The sequence below is a fragment of the Oncorhynchus masou genome, unplaced genomic scaffold (genome assembly GCF_036934945.1).
Source record: "Oncorhynchus masou masou isolate Uvic2021 unplaced genomic scaffold, UVic_Omas_1.1 unplaced_scaffold_976, whole genome shotgun sequence".
Classification (NCBI taxonomy): Eukaryota; Metazoa; Chordata; class Actinopteri; order Salmoniformes; family Salmonidae; genus Oncorhynchus; species Oncorhynchus masou.
In genome coordinates, this window is record NW_027016271.1 from 211,704 (window position 1) to 235,616 (window position 23,913).

Below are 23,913 nucleotides of genomic sequence, written 5' to 3' on the forward strand. Positions count from 1 at the left end.
TCACCAGGACTCCCTCTCCTGCCTCTGTAACGCCGGCATTTCCTCTTGGATTGCCTGAAAATTGGGTGGTAATTACAGAAAGAGACCAGGGCAGATAAGTTGAAGCTGGAATTGGGGAAATTAACTGACGATTTGATATTCAGAAGTTCTTGCTGGTTATAAGAAATGATAGTGAATACATTTCAGGAAAATAAAGTAAAGATAAATGCCAAAATAATCCCAAATAGCTAAACCTCCCTAACCACTACCATCCAGTACAGTGCCAGCTCTCTCTCGGGTGTGTCTTTGTTGTAGGGGTGTGGCCTAATGCTATGAGAATGTCTCATTCATTGGGTAATTCATTATGGGATACAAAATATGGATGTATCTATATTCTACAGTAAACAGGGCACCAGCTATCATTTAAGTCAAAACTTTTTTTTAGCAAGTAGGGATAAACTGTTCGTGTCACAATTATATTCTGTAGAGTTCTTTTAATGACAAGTCAGATTCAAAATCTCAGAGAGTGATATTATTTTATGTCAGGAAGAAGATTTATTCTAAAAACAAGGTAACAATGCCTTAGTATTTCAGTCTCTGGTTGGATTACCAAACGGTCTTTAAAGGAGAAAATGGAGAAGGTTCAAACTGTTCTGGGGTGGTGTATTCAGTTCCGGGGTGGTGGGTGTATTCAGTCCGGGGTGGTGGGTGTATTCAGCTCTGGGGTGGTGTGTTCAGCTCCGGGTGGGTGTTCAGCTGTATTCAGTTCCGGGGGTGGCGTGTTCAGCTCCGGGGTGGTGTGTTCAGCTCCCGTGTTCAGCTCCGGGGTGGTGTGTTCAGCTCCGGGGTGGTGTGTTCAGCTCCGGGGTGGTGTGTTCAGCTCCGGGGTGGTGTGTTCAGCCGGGGTGGTGTGTTCAGCTCCGGGGGTGTGTTCATCCGGGGTGGTGTGTTCAGGGGTGGTGTATTCAGCTCCGGGGTGGTGTATTCCTCCAACTGAGATCAAAGTGAGAGCAGAGGACAATTGTTCAATTCCAATATTGTTGTTTGGCTTCCACTCATTGAGATCGGGATGATCAATTAGCGAGAGCTCTTTCCAGTTACCAACTATGCTGACGTTTGAGCAGTAGAGGGATTTTGGTCGGTCGTGGCAATTATTTGTGCCACGCTTTTATAGTTCAGTTAGAATGGAGAATGAGGTTGGGGCTAGGTGCTGATGTAACCGATGTGAAATGGCTAGCCAGTTAGCGGTGGTGCGTGCTAATAGCGTTTCAATTGGTGTCGTCACTCGCTCTGAGACCTTGAAGTAGTTGTTCCTCTTGCTCTGCAAGGGCTGTGGCTTTTGTGGAGCGATGGGTAACGACGCTCGTGGGTTGATGTGTGCAGAGGGTCCCTGGTTCGAGCCCAGGTAGGGGCGAGGAGAGGGACGGAAGCTAAACTGTTACACTGAGTCTCCCTGCCTGATTGGCTGAAACATTCCTTAGCAGGAGATCACGCAGCCCCAGGAGGAGAGTCCTTCCTTTGGGAATTGAATCTTGTTCCGTTATTGATGGATACATCGTTTTGTACAATTGGGAGAGGTGGGTCATTGTTCAGGGCATAATGTTCCCTACATAATGATACAAAACGTGACACATTCTCCTTGAAATACAGAGAAGTTGTTCACAACGGGGAGAATGCACAATATCATTTCAAATGTCTACAGCACACAATGATCATAGCATGCACCAGTGCACTTCTTGCCTCACAGCCTTATGTAATGATTTCTCCCAAACAGCAGGGTTTTGGTGTCCTTTTGGAGCAGGGCGAGCCATTTGGCCCCTTCTGTTACCATCCTGTCCTGGATAGAATGTTTGAAGTGGATGTTCTGCCGTTTAATGGCCCTCTGGAGCATTATGTTGTGATCTGGAGTAGGTTGGGAAATCTGGGGAGTGGCTGGGTTGTATGGTCATGTCTTTTCATCTCTACTGTTGTCATGCCGATGGGCGAGTAGATCTGTATTAAGGTATGGTCTACCGTTGCCATTTCAATGGGTGACTAGATCTGTATTGGGTATGGTCTACCGTTGTCATGCTGATGGGCGAGTAGATCTGTATTGGGGATGGTCTACCGTTGTCATGCCGATGGGCGAGTAGATCTGTATTGGGGATGGTCTGCAAGGCATTTGGAATTGGCCTGGTCTTTCGTCAGCACCACATCCCTAATTTGGCATAAACATTTGTCCCACTGATGTAACTTTATCCCAGGAATCGGTTTTCAGAAGACTACGGTGGGTTGTCCTCTAACTTCTTACCTCCTTTTATATTTCTGTTGACCAACTACCTAGTCCCTGATGACAAGCATACCCATAATATAATGCTGCACCACAAAACTAATATACATTCTTATGCCAAAGACGCACTACAATGGCTTTCCAATAGGTGTTGAGTGTTCCTGGGTAGTCCAGTCTCAGGCCTGAGAGACAAGGTTTGAATAATGCTATCCATCCAATCCATGTCTCAGTTGTCTCCAGGCTTATAAATCCTTCTTTAACCCGTCTCCTCTCTTTCATCTACACTGATTGAAGTGGATTTAACAGGTGACATAAATAAGGGATCATAGCTTTCACCTGGATTCTTCTGGTCAGTCTATGGTTGTTGAAAGAGCAGGTGTTCCTTATGTTTTGTACACTCAGTGTATCTACAGTACCAGGCAAAAGTTTGGACACACCTACTCATTCCAGGGTTTTTCTTTATTTTTTACTATTTTCTACATTGTTGAATAATAGTGAAGACATCAACACTATGAAATAGCACATATGGAATCATGTATTAACCAAAAAGCGTTAAACAAATAAAAAGGTTTTATATTTGAGATTCTTCAAAGTAGCCACCCTTTGCCCTTTGCCAGGGGTGAACAGGCAGTGGTTCGAGTAGTTGTTGTCCTTAATAATCTTTTTTGGCCTTGCTGTGACATCGGGTGCTGTAGGTGTCCTGGAGGGCAGGTTGTTTGCCCCTGGTGATGTGTTGTGCAGACCGCACCACCCTCTGGAGAGCCTTGCGGTTGTGGGTGGTGCAGTTGCCCTAACAGGCAGTGATGCAGCATGACAGGAGGCTCTCAATTGTGCATCTGTAAAGGTTTGAGGGATTTAGGTGACAAGACACATTTGGCGCTGTTGCACCTTCTTCACCACACTGTCTGTGTGGATGAACCATTTCAGTTAGTCCATGATGTGTATGCCGAGGAACTTAAATCTTTGACATGCTGACTGCAGAAATGTCCACCAGAACAGTTGCCAGAGAATCGAATGCTAATTTCTCTACCATAACCCGCTCACAATGGTGTTGTGGAGAAATTGGCAGTACACTATATATTCAAAAGTATACCCCACATTTCAAATGAGTGGATTCGTCTATTTCAGCCACATTGCGCTGCTGACGAGTACATCTAGGAGCAACAACGGCTCCGCCGTGAAGTGGTAGGCCACACAAGCTCATAAAATGGGACGCTGAGTGCTGAAGCACATAGCGCTTAAATATCATCTGTCCTCAGCAGCACACAAGCCTAAGAGCACCATGCGCAATGCCAAGCATCGGCTGGAGGGGTGTAAAGACTCTGGAGCAGCGGAATGACACGTTCTCTGGAATGATGAATCGCTTTACCATCTGGCAGTCCGACAAATCTCGGTTTGGCGGATGCCAGGAGGATGCTATCTGCACCAATGCATATTGCCAACTGTAAAGTTTGGTGGACGAGGAATAATGGTCTGGGGCTGTTTTTCATGGTTCGGGCGAGACACCTTATTTCCGGTGAAGGGAAATCTTAATGCTACAGCATGATTATGCCCCCCGTGCACAAAGCGAGGTTCATACAGTCATCAATCAAATGTATTTATAAAGCCCTTTTACATCAGCAGATGTCACAAAGTGCTATACAGAAACCCAGCATAAAAACCCCAAACAGCAATCAATGCAGATGTTGAAGCACGGTGAGTTCTAGGAAAAACTCCCTAGAAAGGCAGGAACCTAAGAAGAAACTTAGAGGAACCAGGCTCTGAGGTCCTCTTCTGGGACTGCAGAGAGGAACCAGGCTCTGAGGAGCGGCCAGTCCTCTTCTGGCTGTACTGGGTAGAGAGGAACCAGGCTCTGAGGGGTGGTCAGTCCTCTCTTCTGGGTAGAGAGGAACCAGGCTCTGAGGGGTGGCCAGTCCTCTTCTCTGGGTAGAGAGGAACCAGGCTCTGAGGGGTGGCCAGTCCTCTTCTCTGTACTGGGTAGAGAGGAACCAGGCTCTGGGTGAGAGGAACCAGGCTCTATGGGGTGGCCAGTCCTCTTCTCTGTACTGGGTAGAGAGGAACCAGGCTCTATGGGGTGGCCAGTCCTCTTCTCTGTACTGGGTAGAGAGGAACCAGGCTCTATGGGGTGGCCAGTCCTCTTCTCTGTACTGGGTAGAGAGGAACCAGGCTCTGAGGGGTGGCCAGTCCTCTTCTCTGTACTGGGTAGAGGAACCAGGCTCTATGGGGTGGCCAGTCCTCTTCTCTGTACTGGGTAGAGAGGAAAGGCTCTGAGGTCCTCTTCTCTCTGAACCAGGCTCTGAGGGGTGGCCAGTCCTCTTCTCTGTACTGGGTAGAGAGAACCAGGCTCAGCCAGTCCCTCTTCTCTGTCCTGGGTAGAGAGGAACCAGGCTCTGAGGGTGGCCAGTCCTCTTCTCTGTACTGGGTAGAGAGGAACCAGGCTCTATGGGGTGGCCAGTCCTCTTCTCTGTACTGGGTAGAGAGGAACCAGGCTCTGAGGCTCTGGGGTGGCCAGTCCTCTTCTCTGTACTGGGTAGAGAAGAACCAGGCTCTGAGGGGTGGCCAGTCCTCTTCTCTGTACTGCGTGATATTATAAGAGTGTATGGTCATTAAGGCCAGATTGTTTTTTATGATGTTCAAACATTCGTAGACCAGCAGGGTTAAAGAATAATCAGTGGTTAGTTGAGAACAAGTTCTCATTTACAACTGTGACCTGACCAAGATAAAGCAAAGCAGTGTGACAGAAACATCAGAGTTATACATGGAATAAACAAGCGTACTGTCAATAACACAATAGAAGAAAAAAAGTCTATATACAGTGTCTGCAAATGACATGAGGCAAGGCAATAAAGGCCGTAGCAGCGAAGTAATTGCAATTCAGCAGATTAACACTGGAGTGATAGATGAGCAGATGGTGATGATGATGTGCAAGTAGAAATACTGGTGTGCAATACATGTATCACTAGCCACTTTAACTATGCCACTTTGTTTACATACTCATCTCACATGTATATACTGTACTCGATACCATCTACTGTATCTTGCCTATGCTGCTCTGTACCATCACTCATTCATATATCCTTATGTACATATTCTTTATCCCCTTACACTGTGTATAAGACAGTAGATTAGGAATTGTTAGTTAGATTACTTGTTGGTTATTACTGCATTGTCGGAACTAGAAGCACAAGCATTTCGCTACACTCGCATTAACATCTGCTAACCATGTGTATGTGACAAATAAAATTTTATTTGAAGAGCAGAAAGTAAATAAAATCAATATGGGAATGAGGTAGGCAGATTGGGTGGGCTATTTACAGATGGGCTGTGTACAGCTGCAGCGATCAGTTAGCTGCTCAGATAGCTGATGTTTAAAGTTAGTGAGGGAAATATGTCTCCAGCTTCAGCGATATATATATTTTTTTTGCAATTCGTTCCAGTCATTGGCAGCAGAGAACTGGAAGGAAAGGCGGCCAAAAGAGGTGTTGGCTTTGGGGAGGACCAGTAAGATATACCTGCTGGAGCACGTGCTACGGGTGGGTGTTGTTATCGTGACCAGTGAGCTAAGGCGGAGCTTTACCTAGCATAAGTCGCTCTGGATAAGAGCGTCTGCCAAATGACTTAAATGTAATGTAAATGTAGACTTATAGATGACCTGGAGCCAGTGGGTCTGGTGACGAATATGTAGCGAGGGCCAGCCGACAAGAGCATACAGGTCACAGGGGTGGGTGGTATAAGGCCCTTTGGTAACAAAACAGATGGCACTGTGATAGGCAACATCCGATTTGCTGAGTAGAGTATTGGAAGCTATATTATAGATGACATCGCGAAGTCGAGGATCGGTAGGATAGTCAGTTCTACTAGGGTAAGTTTGGCATGAGTGAAGGAGGATTTGTTGCGAAATAGATAGCTGACTCTAGATTTGATTTTGGATTTGAGATGTTTGATATGAGTCTGGAAGGAGAGTTTACAGTCTAGCCAGACACCTAGGTATTTGTAGTTGTCCATGTATTCTAGGTCAGAACCGTCTAGAGTAGTGATGCTAGTCGGGCGGGTGGGTGAGGGCAGCGAACGGTTGAAAAGCATTCATTTGGTTTTACTAGCATTTAAGAGCAGTTGGAGGCCACGGAAGGAGTGTTGTATGGCATTAAAGCTCGTTTGGAGGTTAGTTAACAGTGTCCAAAGAAAGGCCAGATGTATACAGAATGGGGTCATCTGCGTAGAGGTGGATCAGGGAATCACCCGCAGCAAGAGCCACATCGTTGATATATACAGAGAAAGAGTCGGCCAGATAATTGAACCCTGTGGTACCCCCATAGAGGCTGCCAGAGGTCTGGACAACAGGCCCTCCGATTTGACACACTGAACTCTGTCTGCAAAGTAGTAGGTGAACCAGGCGAGGCTGTCATTTGAGAAGCCAAGGCTATTGAGTCTGCCGATAAGAATACGGTGATTGCCTTGGCCAGGTTGATGAAGACGGCTTCACAGTACTGTCTTTTATCAATGGTGGTTATGATATTGTTTAGTACCTTGAGTGTGGCTGAGTTGCACCCATGACCAGCTCGGAAACCGGATTGCACAGCGGAGAAGATACGGTGGGATTCGAAATGGTCAGTGATCTGTTTTTTAACCTGGCTTTCAAAGACTTTAGAAAGGCAGGGCAGGATGGATATAGGTCTATAACAGTTTGTGTGTAGAGTATCACCCCTTTGAAGAGGGGGATGACCACGGCAGCTTTCCAATCTTTAGGGATTTCGGATGGTATGACAGAGGTTGACAGACTGGTAATAGGGGTTGCAACAATGGCGGCAGATAATTTTAGAAAGAGAGGGTCCAGATTGTCTAGCCCAGCTGATTTTGTACGGGTACAGGTTTTGCAGCTCTTTCAGAACATTAGCTATCTGGATTTGGGAGAAGGAGAAGCTGGGGAGGCTCGGGCAAGTAGCTACGGGGTGCGGAGCTGTTGGCTGGGGTTGGGGTAGCCAGGTGGAAAGCATGGCTAGCCGTGAAGAGAAATACTTATTGAAATTTCAGATTATCGGATTTATCGGTGGTGACCGTGCCGCCTAGCCTCAGTGCAGTGGGCAGCTGGGAGGAGTGCTCTTGTTCTCCATGGACTTTACAGTGTCCCTAAAATTTAGAGTTACAAGATGCAAATTTCTGTTTGAAAAGCTAGCCTTTGCCTAGCCGCCTAACTGACTCTGTGTATTGGTTCCTGACTGCCTCAGTGGGCGGAAGACCAGCTCGTCTGGTAAACAGTTCAGAACAGTTGAAACTGAAGCAGCAGCACAACCAGGTGGACTGAAGACAGTCAGGACTCATCAGGCCAGGTGTTCCTGAGGCATGGTACTTGGACTCAGGTCTTCTGGGTCAGGAAGGGGCATAGAGAGAATTAGAGGGAGCAAACTTAAATTCACACAGGACACCAGATAAGACCGTGTCCCACAGACCCAGACAGACACAGCCGCCAAGCACATAGACTATTGCAGCATAGATTCTGGAGGCTGTGGCCCGTCTGACATAAACCCCAGCCAACCAGGCAGTTTATAACCCCACCCACTTTACCAACAGATCACCAACGTACTACTGAGAATAGCCCACGGAGATCTCTTCCACCTCACGAGCCCGAGGGGGGGGGGCAAGACTGGATAGGAAGATCACATCAGTGACTCAACCCACTCAAGTCGAGCACATCAAAGCCTGACAATGTGACGCACCCCTCCCTAGGGACGGCATGGAAGAGTAAGCCAGTGACTCAGCCCCTGTAATAGGGTCAGAGGTAGAGAATCCCAGTGGAGAAAGGGGAGCCGACCATGCAGAAACAGCAAGGGCAGTTCGTCCTTCCAGTGCATTGCTGTTCACCTTCGCACCCCCTGGCCCAGACTGCACTCATATGACCCACTGAAGAGATGAGTCTACAGTAAAGACTTAAAGGTTGAGACCCCAGTCTGCGCTCTCACATGGATCGGCAGACCATTCCATGAAAATTGAGCTCTATAGGAGAAAGCCCTGCCTCCAGCTGTTTGCTTAGAAATTCTAGGGACAATTAGGAGGCCTACGTCTTGTGACCGTAGCGTACGTGTATGTATGTACAGCAGGACCAAATCAGAAAGATGGGTAAGAGCAAGCCCATGTAATGCTTTGTAGGTTAGCAGTAAAACCTTGAAATCAGCCCTATCCTTAACAGAAGGTCAGTGTAGAGGCACTGGAGTAATATGATCTTGTCAAGATCCAAGCAGCCATATTTAGCACTAACTGAAGTTTATTTAATGCTTTATCCAGGTAGCAGAGCATTGCAGTAACCTAGAAGTAACAAAAGCATGGATTCATTTTTCTGCATCATTATTGGACAAAAACGTCTCAGACTTTTGCAATGTTACAAAAAATGGAAACTTGAAATATTCTTGATATGTACATCAACGGAGAGATCAGGGTTCAGAGGTAACGAACGAGTGCCTGAACCACTTTCGTTCACCGCAAGAGATTTGGTCGGTGTCCATGGGGCCAGGGGCTGATACACATAACAGAGTCAGCCCGGTGGAAGAGTGACGCAAAGAATTCCGGGCACCCAGCCAGGGAAGGAATCGGGCCCAATCCCCCTGCAGGTCCTGTCAGTGACTCCTCAGGAACTTCCCCAGCTCCTGATTCATCCTTTCCACCTCCACCCTCTCCATGAAGGCTTCCCATACCCATGAAGGGGAGACGGTCCTCTGAAGGCCATAGTGCCGGAAGACCTGCTGGAACAGTGCCTCAGCAACGTGAAGAGCGGTAGGGAGACCAGAGAGAGGGATAAAACGGCAGGATTTAGAGAATCTGTCCACAACCACCAAAATGGTGGTGAAATCAGAGGGGAGATCAGTGTAAAATCAATGGACAGATGAGACCAGGATACTGAGGTATGGGAAGGGAAAGGAGTTTACCTGCTGGAGCGTGCTGGGAGATTTGGTTTGGGTACATACGGAACAGGAGTTGACTTAGCGAGTGACATCCTGTGCCAAGATGGGCTACCATTACTTTGCAGAGATGGATTGAATCATACCTGGATGTCTGTCCAGTGAACAGCTGTGCCCCAGTGGGAACGACAGCTGTGCCCAGGTCATGTGCCCATGGGATCGAGAGAGCGAAATGATGGGTGCACATGCACCGAATACATGGGTAAACTAATGTACGAGCCTGTATCCAACAATGCCACGGATAAGAATCTGGAAAGTAAACACGTAATTTAAAGAGCAGCAGTATATCAACAATTTCAAGACTATATTTCAAGTTGTGGACACAATAGGGGTGTACAGAGCTATATACAGGGGGTACGGTACAGAGTCAATGTGTGCCAAGATGGACACTATATACAGAGTCAATGGGAGGCTACCAGGGGGGGTTACAGAGTCCATTACATTTGCAGAGTCAATGGATTGACAATGTGGAACAGGGGTACCGGTACATACCAATGTGGAGGTTGTCTGACACTATATACAAGGGGGTACCGGTACAGAGTGACACTATATACAGGGGGTACCGGTACAGAGTGTGCTATATACAGGGGGTACCGGTACAGAGCCAATGTGGAGGCTAATACAGGGGGTACCGGTACAGAGTCAATGTGGACACAGAGTCAATGTATATAAAGGGGTACGGTACAGAGTCAATGTGGACACTATATACAGGGGGTAGGTCAATGTGGAGGCTATACTACAGGGGGTACAGGTAGTCACGTGGACACAGGGGTACCGGTACAGAGTCAATGTGGAGGACACTATTACAAGGGGTACCGGTACAGAGTCAATGTGGACACTATATACAGTCAATGGGTACCGGTACAGAGTCTGGACACTATATACAGGGGGTACCGGTACAGAAGACTATATACAGGGGGTACCGGTACAGAGTCAATGTGGAGGCTATATCCACAGAGTCACGGAATGTGGACACTATATACAGGGGGTACCGGTACAGCAGTCAATACCGGACACTATATACAGGGGGTACCGGTACAGAGTCAATGTGGAGACTATATACAGGGGGGCACAGAGTCAATGTGGAGGCCAGGGGGTACAGAGTCAATGTGGACACTATATACAGGGGTATATACAGGGGGTACCGGTACAGAGTCAATGTGGACACTATATACAAGGGGGTACCGGTACAGGGGTAGTACAGAGTCAATGTGGAGACTATATACAGGGGGTACGGTACAGCACAGAGTCAATGTGGAGACTATATACAGGGGTACCGGTACAGAGTCAATGTGGAGACTATATACAGGGGTGGACCGGTACAGAGTCAATGTGGAGGCTATATACAGTCAATGTGGAGACTATATACAGGGGGGTACAGAGTCAATGTGGAGGCTATATACAAGGGGTACCGGTACAGAGTCAATGTGGACACTATATACAGGGGTACCGGTACAGAGTCAATGTGGACACTATATACAGGGGGTATACAGAGTCAATGTGGACACTATATACAGGGGTACCCACAATGTGGAGGCTATATACAGAGTCAATGTGGAGGCTATATACAGGGGGTACCGGTACAGAGTCAATGTGGACACTATATACAGGGGGTACCGGTACAGTCAATGTCAATGTGATGTGGACACTATATACAGGGGGTACCGGTACAGAGTCAGGCACCGGTACAGAGTAATGTGGACACATTTCAAGACACTATATACAGGGGTACCGGTACAGAGTCAATGTGGACACTATATACAGGGGGTACTACAGGGGGTACTACAGTCAATGGGAGGGTACAGAGTCAAGGGGTACCGGTACAGAGTCAATGTGGACACTATATACAGGGGGTATACAGAGTCAATGTGGACTATATACAGGGGTACCGGTACAGAGTCAATGTGGACACTAGGGGGTATACAGGGGGTACCGGTACAGAGTCAATGTGGACACTATATACAACCCGGTACAGAGTCAATGTGGACACTATATACAGGGGGTACCGGTACAGAGTCAATGTGGGCACACTATATACAGGGTACCGGTACAGAGTCAATGTGGACACTATATACAGGGGGTACCGGTACAGAGTCAAGTGGACACTATATACAGGGGGTACCGGTACAGAGTCAATGTGGAGACTATATACAGGGGTACCGGTACAGAGTCAATGTGGAGACTATATACAGGGGGTACAGGGTACAGAGTCAATGTACTATATACACCGGGAGGTACCGGTACAGAGTACAGAGTCAATGTGACACAATACAGGGGGTACCACCGGTACAGAGTGACACCAATGTGGACACTATATACAAGGGGTACCGGTACAGAGTCAATGTGGACACTATATACAAGGGGTACCGGTACAGAGTCCATGTGTACCGGTTCAAGTTAAGGTAATATGTACATTTGGGTAGATTTATTAAGTTGACGATGCATAGATAACATAACAAAGCCATCACCTACAGAGAGATGAACCTGGAGAAGTAATATGTCCCCTAAGCAAGCTGGTCCTGGGGCTCTGTTCACAAACACACCCTACAGAGCCCCAGGACAACAGCACAATTAGACCCAACCAAATCATGAGAAAACAAAAAGATTATTACTTGACACATTGGAAAGAATTTACAAAAAAACAGAGCAAACTAGAATGCTATTTGGCCCTATACAGAGAGTACACAGCGGCAGAATACCTGACCACTGTGACGGCCCAAAATTAAGGAAAGCTTTGACTATGTACAGACTCAGTGAGCATAGCCTTGCTATTGAGAAAGGCCGCCGTAGGCAGACCTCTTTATCCTGTAGTCCACAATCGTCTCCTTTGTCTTGATCACGTTCGGGGAGAGGTTGTTGTCCTGGCACCACACGACCAGGTCTCTGACCTCCTCCCTATAGGCTGTCTCATCGTTGTCGGTGATCAGGCCTACCACTGCTGTGTCATCTGTAAACTTAATGTTGGTGTTGGAGTCGGGCCTGGCCGTGCAGTCATAAGTGAACAGGGAGTACATGAGCATGCACCCTGAGGGGCCCTGTGTTGAGGATCAGCGTGGCGGATGTGTTACCTACCCTTACCACCTGGGGGCGGCCCGTCAGGAAGTCCAGGATCTAGTTGCAGAGGACTGTGTTTAGTCCTGGGGTCCTTAGCTTATTGATGAGCTTTAAGGGCACTATGTGGTTGAACGCTGAGCTGTATTCAATATTATTGTTTGATGTTATAGTATATATATCATTATATTATTATTGTATGTTGTTATAGTTGGCTACACCACCAGTGATCTGGTCTTCATGTGGATGACAGACCCAGTCCAGATGGATGAAATCGCTCTTCCTCAGTTTGACATTAAACAGCAAGAGATACAGTACGGAAACTGCACCAAATTCTACCAAGGAACAGGTACCACACACACACACAGGTGACTTGCAGAATCATCGGTTCAAATAACGTATTGATCATGAAATACCATAGGAACATTAATTTAGATCATCCACACACAAGATACCAATAGTTTCACTGTGTCGTTGTTCGTTCAATCATTAAATAATGTAGTACAAAATATGTGATGTTTCATTATGGTACTAAACGTAAATACGTCACTGTAAAAGGACTAGTAGAGAGAATACTACAGACACAGTGGAATCATTGAACAAAATATGACATTTATTGATGAAATACAATAAAATCACAACATGGGTTTCTTTGAATCAAAGCAAAAATAATTAGCTACAAAAAAGAAAAAAAACAGTTAACAACTGCAGTGTTCCTCACCTGGCTTACTGTAAAACATCACTGCAGTGTTCCTCACCTGGCTTACTGTAAAACATCACTGCAGTGTTCCTCACCTGGCTTACTGTAAAACATCACTGCAGTGTTCCTCACCTGGCTTACTGTAAAACATCACTGCAGTGTTCCTCACCTGGCTTACTGTAAAACATCACTGCAGTGTTCCTCACCTGGCTTACTGTAAAACATCACTGCAGTGTTCCTCACCTGGCTTACTGTAAAACTAAGAGTAACACAACAGTTACTTATCATGTTGAGCAGTTGTATCAGTTGATAGTTAGATCATTGTAATGACATGAATAAACAGTCATTTCAGATGTAATGTGTGAATTACATTTTGAAATGGTAATACTTTGAAGTTAAATTGTGTCATTTTGAACAGATGATTTTAGTTCAATGAACAAATGGTCGTAGCTTTGTCTATTGTATCCAAGCAATTGGAAAACGTGTCCATAGTTTTGAAAAATTACATCAAAGTGATTGTAAAAAACCTGTTTAAAGCTGTACACTTCTTATGAAGATCCATAACTGTGTGTGTGTGTGTGTGTGTGTGTGTGTGTGTAGGTTACTACACTTGTGTGGAGGTGATCTTTACATTAAGGAGACAGGTGGGCTTCTATATGATGGGAGTCTACGCCCCCACTCTTCTCATCGTGGTTCTCCTGGCTGTCCTTCTGGATCAACCCTGACGCCAGCGCTGCCAGGGTTCCTCTGGGTATGATCTTTAACCTTTAACCCCAGGGTTCCTCTGATCTGTAACCTTTAACCCTTCTGGATCGACCCTGATGTCAGGGTTCCTCTGGGTATGATCTTTAACCCTTCTGGATCAACCCTGATGTCAGGGTTCCTCTGGGTATGATCTGTAACCTTTAACCCTACCGTGGAAGAGGTTTGTTCTGGACCAGGTTATCTTCTCATCTGGTTGTCCCTCCCCCATGTCTATTTGTAGGCCTAGTCTATCCATCCATCCGTCCCTGTCCATCTGTCCATCCGTCCATTCATCCAGAGGGCTGTCAGCAGGTCAGTCTGGGAGACGATCATGACCTCATCACAGTATGATATCATGACATCATCATACCATGACATCAATAGATCTGTCTGTCTCTAATGTTGCTTTCTGTGTCTGTCTGCCTGTCTGCCTGTCTGCCTGTCTGCCTGTCTGTCTGTCTGTGTCTCTAATGTCTCTGTCTGTCTGTGTCTCTGTCTGTCTGTCTGTGTCTGTCTGTCTGTGTCTCTGTCTGTTGTCTAATGTCTGTGTCTGTCTGTCTGTGTCTCTGTATCCTGTCTGTCCTGTCCCTGTCCAGTGTGTCCATGTCTCTGTCTGTTCCCTAATGTTCCTATGTATCTGAGCATCTGTCTGTGTCTCTGTCTGTCTCTCTAGGTATCACTGGTCTGTATGCCTGTCCAGTGACACTCAGACAGTGTTTACACTGGCGTTCAGCAATTCAATGAAATAACAAAAAGTCTCCTGTTTGTCTGTCTGTCTGTCTGTCTCATCGATACTCTGTTCGGTCACTCGCTTGCTCTTGGGTCTGCTGTTCGGCTTCGCAGTGGTCCAGGTCTCTACACTCAGACAGTCCCTTTACCCAGCCTTTCTACAGCGTTCACAATTCAATGAAATAACAAAAACTCTCCCTGTTTGTCTCCCTCCCTGTCTGTCTGTCTGTCTGTCTACTCATTCTCTACTCCCCTGTCTGTCTCCCTCCCTCCCCTGCCTCTTCTCCCTCGTCCCTCCCGCTCTTCTCTTGCTCCCTCCCTGCCTCTCTACCCCCGCTCCCTCCCTCCCTTCTCCTCGCTCCCTCCTCCCACTTCCTCGCTCCCTCCCTGCCTCTCTTCTCTCTCGCTCCCCCCTGCCTCTCTTCTCTCCCCTCCCTCCATCTCTCCCCTCCTTGCCTCCCTCTCTCGCTCCCTCCCTGCTCTCTCTCTCTCCCCTCCCTGCCTCCCTCCCCCCTCTCTCCCCCTCCTCCCTCCTTCCCCCTGCCTCTCTTCCCCCTGCCTCTCTCTTCCCTCACTCCCTCTCTCCCCCTGCCCTCTCTCCTCTCTCTCCCCCTGCCTCTCTCCTCTCTCCCCCTCCCTCCCTGCCTCTCTACCCCCTCTCCTCCCTCTCTCCTCCCTCCCTCAGGTCATGTTAAACAGTCCTAGGCGTATAGAGGAGGAGAAGTCTAAGATGGCGTCTAAAGAGAAGGCTCTGAGAGAGAAAGAGGGGAAGAAGACTCCTTCTAAAACTAACACTGTCAATGGGACCGGAGGAACGCCCATTCATCACGTTAGCACTCTGCAGGCAAGACTACTCTACCGTGTGTGTGTGTGTGTGTGTGTGTGGATCTAGAGATGAGATGGGTATACTGTAATTGCAGTAGAGCATCGTTAGGCAGCTCAGAGCCCTGACTTCATAACACCACCGTGTGTGTTGACAAAGCAAGTGGATAAACAAACAATAAAAAGTTAACAGTAAATATTACACTCAAAAGTTCCAAAATAATAGAGAGATTTCAAATGTTATATTATGTCTATATACAGTGTTGTAACAAAAGGGAAAATAAATAAACATTTATTTAACTAGACAAGCAAGTCAGTTAAGAACAGATCCATATTTACATTGACAGCCTACCCCAGACAACTGTGCGCCGCCCTGTAGAATCAATCAACCAATCACGACTGACGGGATGCAGCCTGGATTTGAACCAGGTACTGCAGTGACACCTCTTGCACTGAAATGCAGTCTCATAGACCACTGCACCATTCGGGTTGTATTTACAAGGTTTTGTTCTTCACTGGTTTCTCTTTCCTTTTGGCAACCGGTCACAACTCTTTCTGCTGTGATGGCACACTGTGGTATTTCACCCAATAGATATGGGGGTTTAATAAATGACATTTGTTTTCTAATTCTTTGTGTATCTGTGTAATCTGAGGGAAACACAGGGCCTCCAGAAAGTATTCAGACCTTTTTCCACATTTTGTTATTCTGTTTTTGTTAACACCCCATCCTACAATCTAAACTTGATGCCCTCAATCTCTCACAAATTATCAATGAACCTACCAGGTACCTCCCCAAAGCCTTAAACACGGGCACCCTCATAGATATCATCCTAACCAACTTGCCCTCTAAATACACCTCTGCTGTCTTCAACCAAGATCTCAGCAATCACTGCCTCATTGCCTGCATCCGTAATGGGTCAGCGGTCAAACGACCTCCATCACTATCAAATGCTCCCTGAAACACTTCAGCGAGCAGGCCTTTCTAATCGACCTGGCCGTGGTATCCTGGAAGGATATTGATCTCATCCCGTCAGTAGAGGATGCCTGGATATTTTTTTAAATGCCTTCCTAACCATCTTAAATAAACATGCCCCATTCAAGAAATTTAGAACCAGGAACAGATATAGCCCTTGGTTCTCCCCAGACCTGACTGCCCTTAACCAACACAAAAACATCCTATGGCATTTTGCATTAGCATCGAACAGCCCCCGTGATATGCAGCTGTTCAGGGAAGCTAGAAACCATTATAAACAGGCAGTTAGAAAAGCCAAGGCTAGCTTTTTCAAGCAGAAATTTGCTTCCTGCAACACTAACTCAAAAGGTTCTGGGACACTGTAAAGTCCATGGAGAATAAGAACACCTCCTCCCAGCTGCCCACTGCACTGAAGATAGGAAACACTGTCACCACTGATAAATCCACCATAATTGAGAATTTCAATAAGCATTTTTCTACGGCTGGCCATGCTTTCCACCTGGCTACTCCTACCCCGGTCAACAGCACTGCACCCCCCACAGCAACTCGCCCAAGCCTTCCCCATTTCTCCTTCTCCCAAATCCGTTCAGCTGATGTTCTGAAAGAGCTGCAAAATCTGGACCCCTACAAATCAGCCGGGCTAGACAATCTGACCCTTTCTTTCTAAAATTATCTGCCGAAATTGTTGCCACCCCTATTACTAGCCTGTTCAACCTCTCTTTTGTGTCGTCTGAGATTCCCAAATATTGGAAAGCAGCTGCGGTCATCCCCTCTTCAAAGGGGGGACACTCTTGACCCAAACTGCTACAGACCTATATCTATCCTACCATGCCTTTCTAAGGTCTTCGAAAGCCAAGTCAACAAACAGAATACCGACCATTTCGAATCTCACCATTCCTTCTCTGCTATGCAATCTGGTTTCAGAGCTGGTCATGGGTGCACCTCAGCCACACTCAAGGTCCTAAACGATATCTTAACCACCATCGATAAGAAACATTACTGTGCAGCCGTGTTCATTGATCTGGCCAAGGCTTTCAACTCTGTCAATCACCACATCCTCATCGGCAGACTCGACAGCCTTGGTTTCTCAAATGATTGCCTCGCCTGGTTCACCAACTACTTCTCTGATAGAGTTCAGTGTGTCAAATCGGAGGGTCTGCTGTCCGGACCTCTGGCAGTCTCTATGGGGGTGCCACAGGGTTAAATTCTTGGACCGACTCTCTTCTCTGTATACATCAATGAGGTCGCTCTTGCTGCTGGTGAGTCTCTGATCCACCTCTACGCAGACGACACCATTCTGTATACTTCTGGCCCTTCTTTGGACACTGTGTTAACTAACCTCCAAACAAGCTTTAATGCCATACAACACTCCTTCCGTGGCCTCCAATTGCTCTTAAATACAAGTAAAACTAAATGCATGCTCTTCAACCGATCGCTACCCGCACCTGTCCGCCTGTCCAACATCACTACTCTGGACTGCTCTGACTTAGAATACGTGGACAACTACAAATACTTAGGTGTCTGGTTAGACTGTAAACTCTCCTTCCAGACCCATATCAAACATCTCCAATCCAAAGTTAAATCTAGAATTGGCTTCATATTTCGCAACAAAGCATCCTTCACTCATGCTGCCAAACATACCCTTGTAAAACTGACCATCCTACCAATCCTCGACTTTGGCGATGTCATTTACAAAATAGCCTCCAATACCCTACTCAACAAATTGGATGCAGTCTATCACAGTGCAATCCGTTTTGTCACAAAAGCCCCATATACTTCCCACCATTGCGACCTGTACGCTCTCGTTGGCTGGCCCTCGCTTCATACTCGTCGCCAAACCCACTGGCTCCATGTCATCTACAAGACCCTGATAGGTAAAGTCCCCCTTATCTCAGCTCGCTGGTCACCATAGCATCTCCCACCTGTAGCACACGCTACCGCAGGTATATCTCTCTAGTCATCCCCAAAACCAATTCTTTCTTTGGCCGCCTCTCTCTCCTTCCAGTTCTCTGCTGCCAATGACTGGAACGAACTACAAAAATCTCTGAAACTGGAAACACTTATCTCCCTCACTAGCTTTAAGCACCAACTGTCAGAGCAGCTCACAGATTACTGAACCTGTACATAGCTCACCTATATTTTAGCCCAAACAACTACCTCTTTCCCTACTGTATTTAATTTTATTTATTTATTTTGCTCCTTTGCACCCCATTATTTTTATTTCTACTTTGCACATTCTTCCATTGCAAATCTACCATTCCAGTGTTTTACCTGCTATATTGTATTTACTTTGCCACCATGGCCTTTTTTTGCCTTTACCTCCCTTAGCTCACCTCATTTGCTCACATTGTATATAGACTTGTTGATACTGTATGTTTGTTTTACTCCATGTGTAACTGTCGTTGTATGTCTCGAACTGCTTTGCTTTATCTTGGCCAGGTCGCAATTGTAAATGAGAACTTGTTCTCAACTTGCCTACCTGGTTAAATAAAGGTGAAATAAAAAATAAATACATTCTAAAATGGATTCAATAACAGAAAATACACTTGAGATGTTTCTACACCTTGATTGGAGTCCACCTGTGGTCAATTCAATTGATTGGACATGTCGTGTCTTTTGCATCATTAAACTGAAGACTTATTTAGTTCATCAAATCAATTCTCTGTAATTATTATTACGTGATTAACTAATCAGGTAGATGTAATTAACTAGGAAGTCGGGGCACCAAGGAGAATCTTCACGTTACAAAGTTATAATTTTCCTAATAAAACTCTTCAGATATTTTAATATCTGATCAATTAGTCTTCTAATGAATTAATTATTCTTTACCTCACGTTAGTCTCATTCCAAACATCATAAATTGTTGGTTATCTGCACAAACCCAGTCTTCACTACGAGTCATCCATTCATCAATTGTCTTAATAATTTATTAACTAAATAATAACAGAAATGCACAAACAAACAAATAGATATGGATACAAGGAAATGATAGAGGAATGTTGGTTCCCTAGTGGGATAAACCGGTATCGCGGCTTGGTGGACAAAAGAGAAGTGGGGGTCGACTGAGATAAAAAAGAACACTACAAAGTTGATAATTATAACAATTGAAATGCTAATCCTTTGCACATGAACGCTCACTCATTCGGGAATAATTGCAATCAATATATATATTTACGCTCAGTGTGTCATTGGGATCTCTGTTGAAAAGTTAGTTTCTGTTGGAGAGTTTGTCCGCCCTCTCTCTCTCTCTGCTGTGGTTAGAATGGATAGTTCAGAGTAACAATCAGCAATGTTGCTATGGAATAGATGTTTCTGCGGTTGTCGGACTTCGCGTTCGATGATACTAATTACTAGTCTGCAGCTAGGAATTTGGTATCAAAGATTTGTTCTTATTCTGTCGTTTTGAGTCTCAGAGTTTAACCACATGGTCAGCAATCATCTGAATCCTTAGCCCTCTCGTGGTTATCGAGGTAAGCTGGTCTCAACTCAAACCGTAGCCCTCTGTGATGAGAGAAGCATGGTCTGAAGATAAATTCCCATGGTAGGGGTTATATTCGGAGAGGAAAGGGGCTGCCCCACGACGCCAGATCAATGTCTGGCCTATGATTTAGTTAAACTCCAAAGGGAATTGGTGTTTCCTTCATTAAACAGTTTAAAATCACATTACATAATTTCAAATGGTTTCATCTTTACTCATTCATTTTATACAACAATTAGATGCAAGCATCACAACTGAGACTCTTGTATAAACAGGGTTATGGTCATGTGGCTGTATTGTCTCTCATTAATTTCACAGAATTGTAACAAATGGACTAGTTCGTAGCTGGCTACTTCACCCACTGTTTATACATTCTCCAGAACATAAATATTGTTCAGTTCTCAAGTTCTGTGAGGTGGAAGAAGTTCCTTTGTTCTCTCTATGAAAACTCACTCTCTCTAGACTGTCTGGCCATGAGGAAGAATCTCCTCCAGGAATTTATGACCTGCCTAACAGAGCCTGGTGTAGGGGGAAGAGAGAGAGAGAGGGATGGTGGAGAGAGAGAGGGATGGTGATCGCTGTACCCAAAGAGGGTAACGTCATGACAGACATGATTTGAAAAGGCACACACCTGTCTATATAAGGTCCCACAGTTGACAGTGCATGTCAGAGCAAAACCAAGCCATGAGGTCGAAGGAATTGTCTGGAGATCTCCCGTAGAGCACAGATCTGGGGAAGGATACCAAAATATTTCTGCAGCATTAAAGGTCCCCAAGAACACAGTGGCCTCCATCATTCTTAAATGGAAGATGTTTGGAACCACCAAGACTCTACCTAGAGCTGGCCACCCTGCCAAACTGAGCAATCGGGGGAGAAGGGCCTTGGTCAGGGAGGTGACCAAAAACCCAATGGTCACTCTGACAGAGCTCTTGAGTTCCTCTGCGGAGATGGGAGAACCTTCCAGAAGGATAACAATCTCTGCAGCACTCTACCAATCAGGCATTTATTGTAGAGTGGCTAGACGGAAGCCACTTCTCAGTAAAAGGCACACAACGGCCTGCTTAGAGTTTGCCAAAAGGCAACTAAATGAATCTCAGACATTAAGAAACAAGATTCTCTGGTCTGATGAAATCAAGATTGAACTCATTGGCCTAACGGCCAAGGATCATGTCTGGAGGAAACCTGGTACCATCCCTACGGTGAAGCATGGTGGTGGCAGCATCATTCTGTGGGGATGTTTTTCAGCGGCAGGGATTGGGAGACTAGTCAGGTTTGAGGGAAAGATGAATGGAGCAAAGTACAGAGAACCTTGATGAAAACCTGCTCCAGAGCACTCTGGACCTCAGACTGGGGAGAAGGTTCACCTTCCAACAGGACAACGACCCTAAGCACACAGTCAAGACAACGCAGGAGTAGCTTCGGGACAAGTCTCTGAATGTCCTTGAGTGGCCCAGCCAGAGCCTGTACTTGCACCTGATCAAACATCTCTGGAGAGACCTGAAAATAGCTGTGCAGCAACGCTCCCCATCCAACCTGACAGAGCTTGAGAGGATCTGCAGAGAAGAATGGGAGAAACTCTCCAAATACAGGTGTGCCAAGATTGTAGCGTCATACCCAAGAAGACTTGAGGCTGTAATCGCTGCCAAAAGTCCTTCAACAATGTACTGAGTAAAGGGTCTGAATACATATGTAAATGTGATAATCCAGTTTTCTTTGTTTATAAATAAGCAAACATTTAAAAAAAAAAAAACTGGTTTTGCTTTGTCATTATGGGATAGTGTGTGTAGATTAGAAAAAAACAATTGTGTGCACACAGCCTGTCTTCTCTTGAGAGCCAGATATGCCTACGGCGACCTTTCTCAATAGCAAGGCTATGCTCACTGAGTCTGTACATTGTCAAAGCTTTCCTTCATTTTGGGTCAGTCACAGTGGTCACGTATTTGTTATGGAAGGTTTGGGAATCACTTCCTTTTAGGTGGTTGTAGAATTTAACGTCCCTTTTCAGGATTTTGATAATTTGCAGGTATCGGCATAATTCTGCTCTGCATGCATTATTTAGTGTTTTACGTGGTACACAGAAGATATTTTGTGAATTATTGATTGGTGAGCGGACCCCAGGCCTCACAACCATAAAGGGCAATGGGTTCTATAACGGATTCAAATATTTTTTGCCAGATCCTAATTGGTATGTAAAATTGTATGTTTCTTTTGATGGCTTGGAATGCCCTTCTTGCCTTGTCTCTCAGATCGTTCACAGGTTTGTGGAAATGACTTGTGACGCTGATGTTTAGATCGAAGTATGTATAGTTTTTTTGTGTATGCTCGTGGGCAACAGAACCTAGATGGAATTTGTATTTTATTTTGTTAACCTTTATTTAACTAGACAAGTCAGTTAAGAACAAATTCTTATTTACAATGACCAAAAGGCCTCCTGCGTGGATGGGGGCTAGGTTTAAAAAAAAATAATTATATAACAAAAATAGGACAAAACACACATCCTGACAAGAGAGACACCACAACACTACATAAAGAGAGACATAAGACAACAACATAGCATCACAACATGGTAGCAGCACAAAACATGGTACAAACATTATTGGGCACAGACAGCAGCACAAAGGGCAAGAAGGTAGAAACAACAATACATCAAATTTGTGGTCCTGGCAACTGGAACACCATTATTTTTGTCTTACTGAGATTTACTGTCAGGGACCAGGTCTGTCAGAATCTATGTGCTGCTGTAGGCGCTCCTTGGTTGTTGACAGAAGCACCAGATCATCAGCAAACACTAGACATTTGACTTCAAATTCATTCTAATAGGGTGAGGCCGGGTGCTGCAGACTGTTCTAGTGCCCTCGCCAATTCGTTGATAAATATGTTGTAGAGGGTGGGGCTTAAACTGCATCCCTGTCTCACCCCACGGCCCTGTGGGAAGAAATGTGTGTGTGCCAATTTTAACCACACACTTGTTTATGTACATGGGTTTTATAATGTTGTGTTTTTACCCCAACACCACTTTCCATCAATTTGTATAGCAGACCCTGATGCCAAATTTGAGTTTAAATATTTTTTAAATCAACAAAGCATGAAAAGACTTTGCCTTTGTTTTGGTTTGTTTGTTTGTTTGTCATTTAGGGTGTGCAGGGTGAATACGTGGTCTGTCGTTTACAGTAATTTGGTGAAAATTTCATATTTGCTTAGAACATTGTTTTCACTGAGGAAATGTACAATACAATTTAAAGGATGTTCCCAACATTGCTCTCTCTATAACTCTCTCTCTATCACTCTCTCTCTCCTGATCATTTACCTCCTACACATCTCTCTTTTACTAACTGGTGTGTCTGTGTCTGTAGGTGGTGGAGACCCGCTGTAAGAAGGTGTGTACATCTAAGTCAGACCTCCGCTCTAATGACTTCAGCATTGTGGGATCTCTCCCCAGAGACTTTGAGCTTTCTAACTTTGACTGCTATGGCAAGCCCATTGAGGTTACCGGGGCAACCGGCAAATCACAGGCCAAGAACAACAAGAAAGCCCCGCCCCCTAAACCTGTCATCCCCGCTGCAGCCAAACGCATCGACCTGTACGCACGTGCTCTGTTCCCCTTCAGTTTCCTCTTCTTCAACGTCATATACTGGTCTGTCTACTTGTAGGGAGGGAAGGTGTGTGTGTTAATATCTGAGAATGTCAGTGGGTATTCCCATTTTTTTTTTATAGTAACATAAAGTAGTAAATTATCTTGACCTGTAATCCCTGACCTCTAACCCCTGACCCCTTGCCCATGAACCCCAATCCTACTTTTACGAGGCTGGTTTCCCGGACTCGGATAAGGCCCAGTCCTGGACTGCTCTCTCAATAGATTAAAGTCCATTGGACTTAATCCAAAAAAAGGCTTCATCTGTGTCCAGGGAACCAACATGTAGAAGTGATCTTAGATTAGAACTCATCCTATACGGCTTGGCTTTCTCAATGTAGTAACCGCCCAGAGACAGGCAGGCAGACAGACAGACAGGCAGGCAGACAGACAGACACGCAGACAGACACGCAGGCAGACAGCACAGACGGGCACGACGGGCACAGACACGCAGACAGACACGCAGGCAGACGGGCAGGCAGACGGGCAGACAGACGGGCAGACGGACAGGCAGGCAGGCAGACAGGCACGCAGACAGACACGCAGACAGACACGCAGACACAGACAGGCAGACAGACACGCAGACA

The 23,913-nt window shown here is 45.8% G+C and overlaps 1 pseudogene; it reads left to right on the forward strand.

The window, feature by feature from the left end:
• LOC135538518 (glycine receptor subunit beta-like) overlaps positions 1–23,697 on the forward strand; it is a 51,590-nt pseudogene extending 27,893 nt beyond the window's left edge.
• Positions 23,698–23,913: the final 216 nt, after the last annotated feature.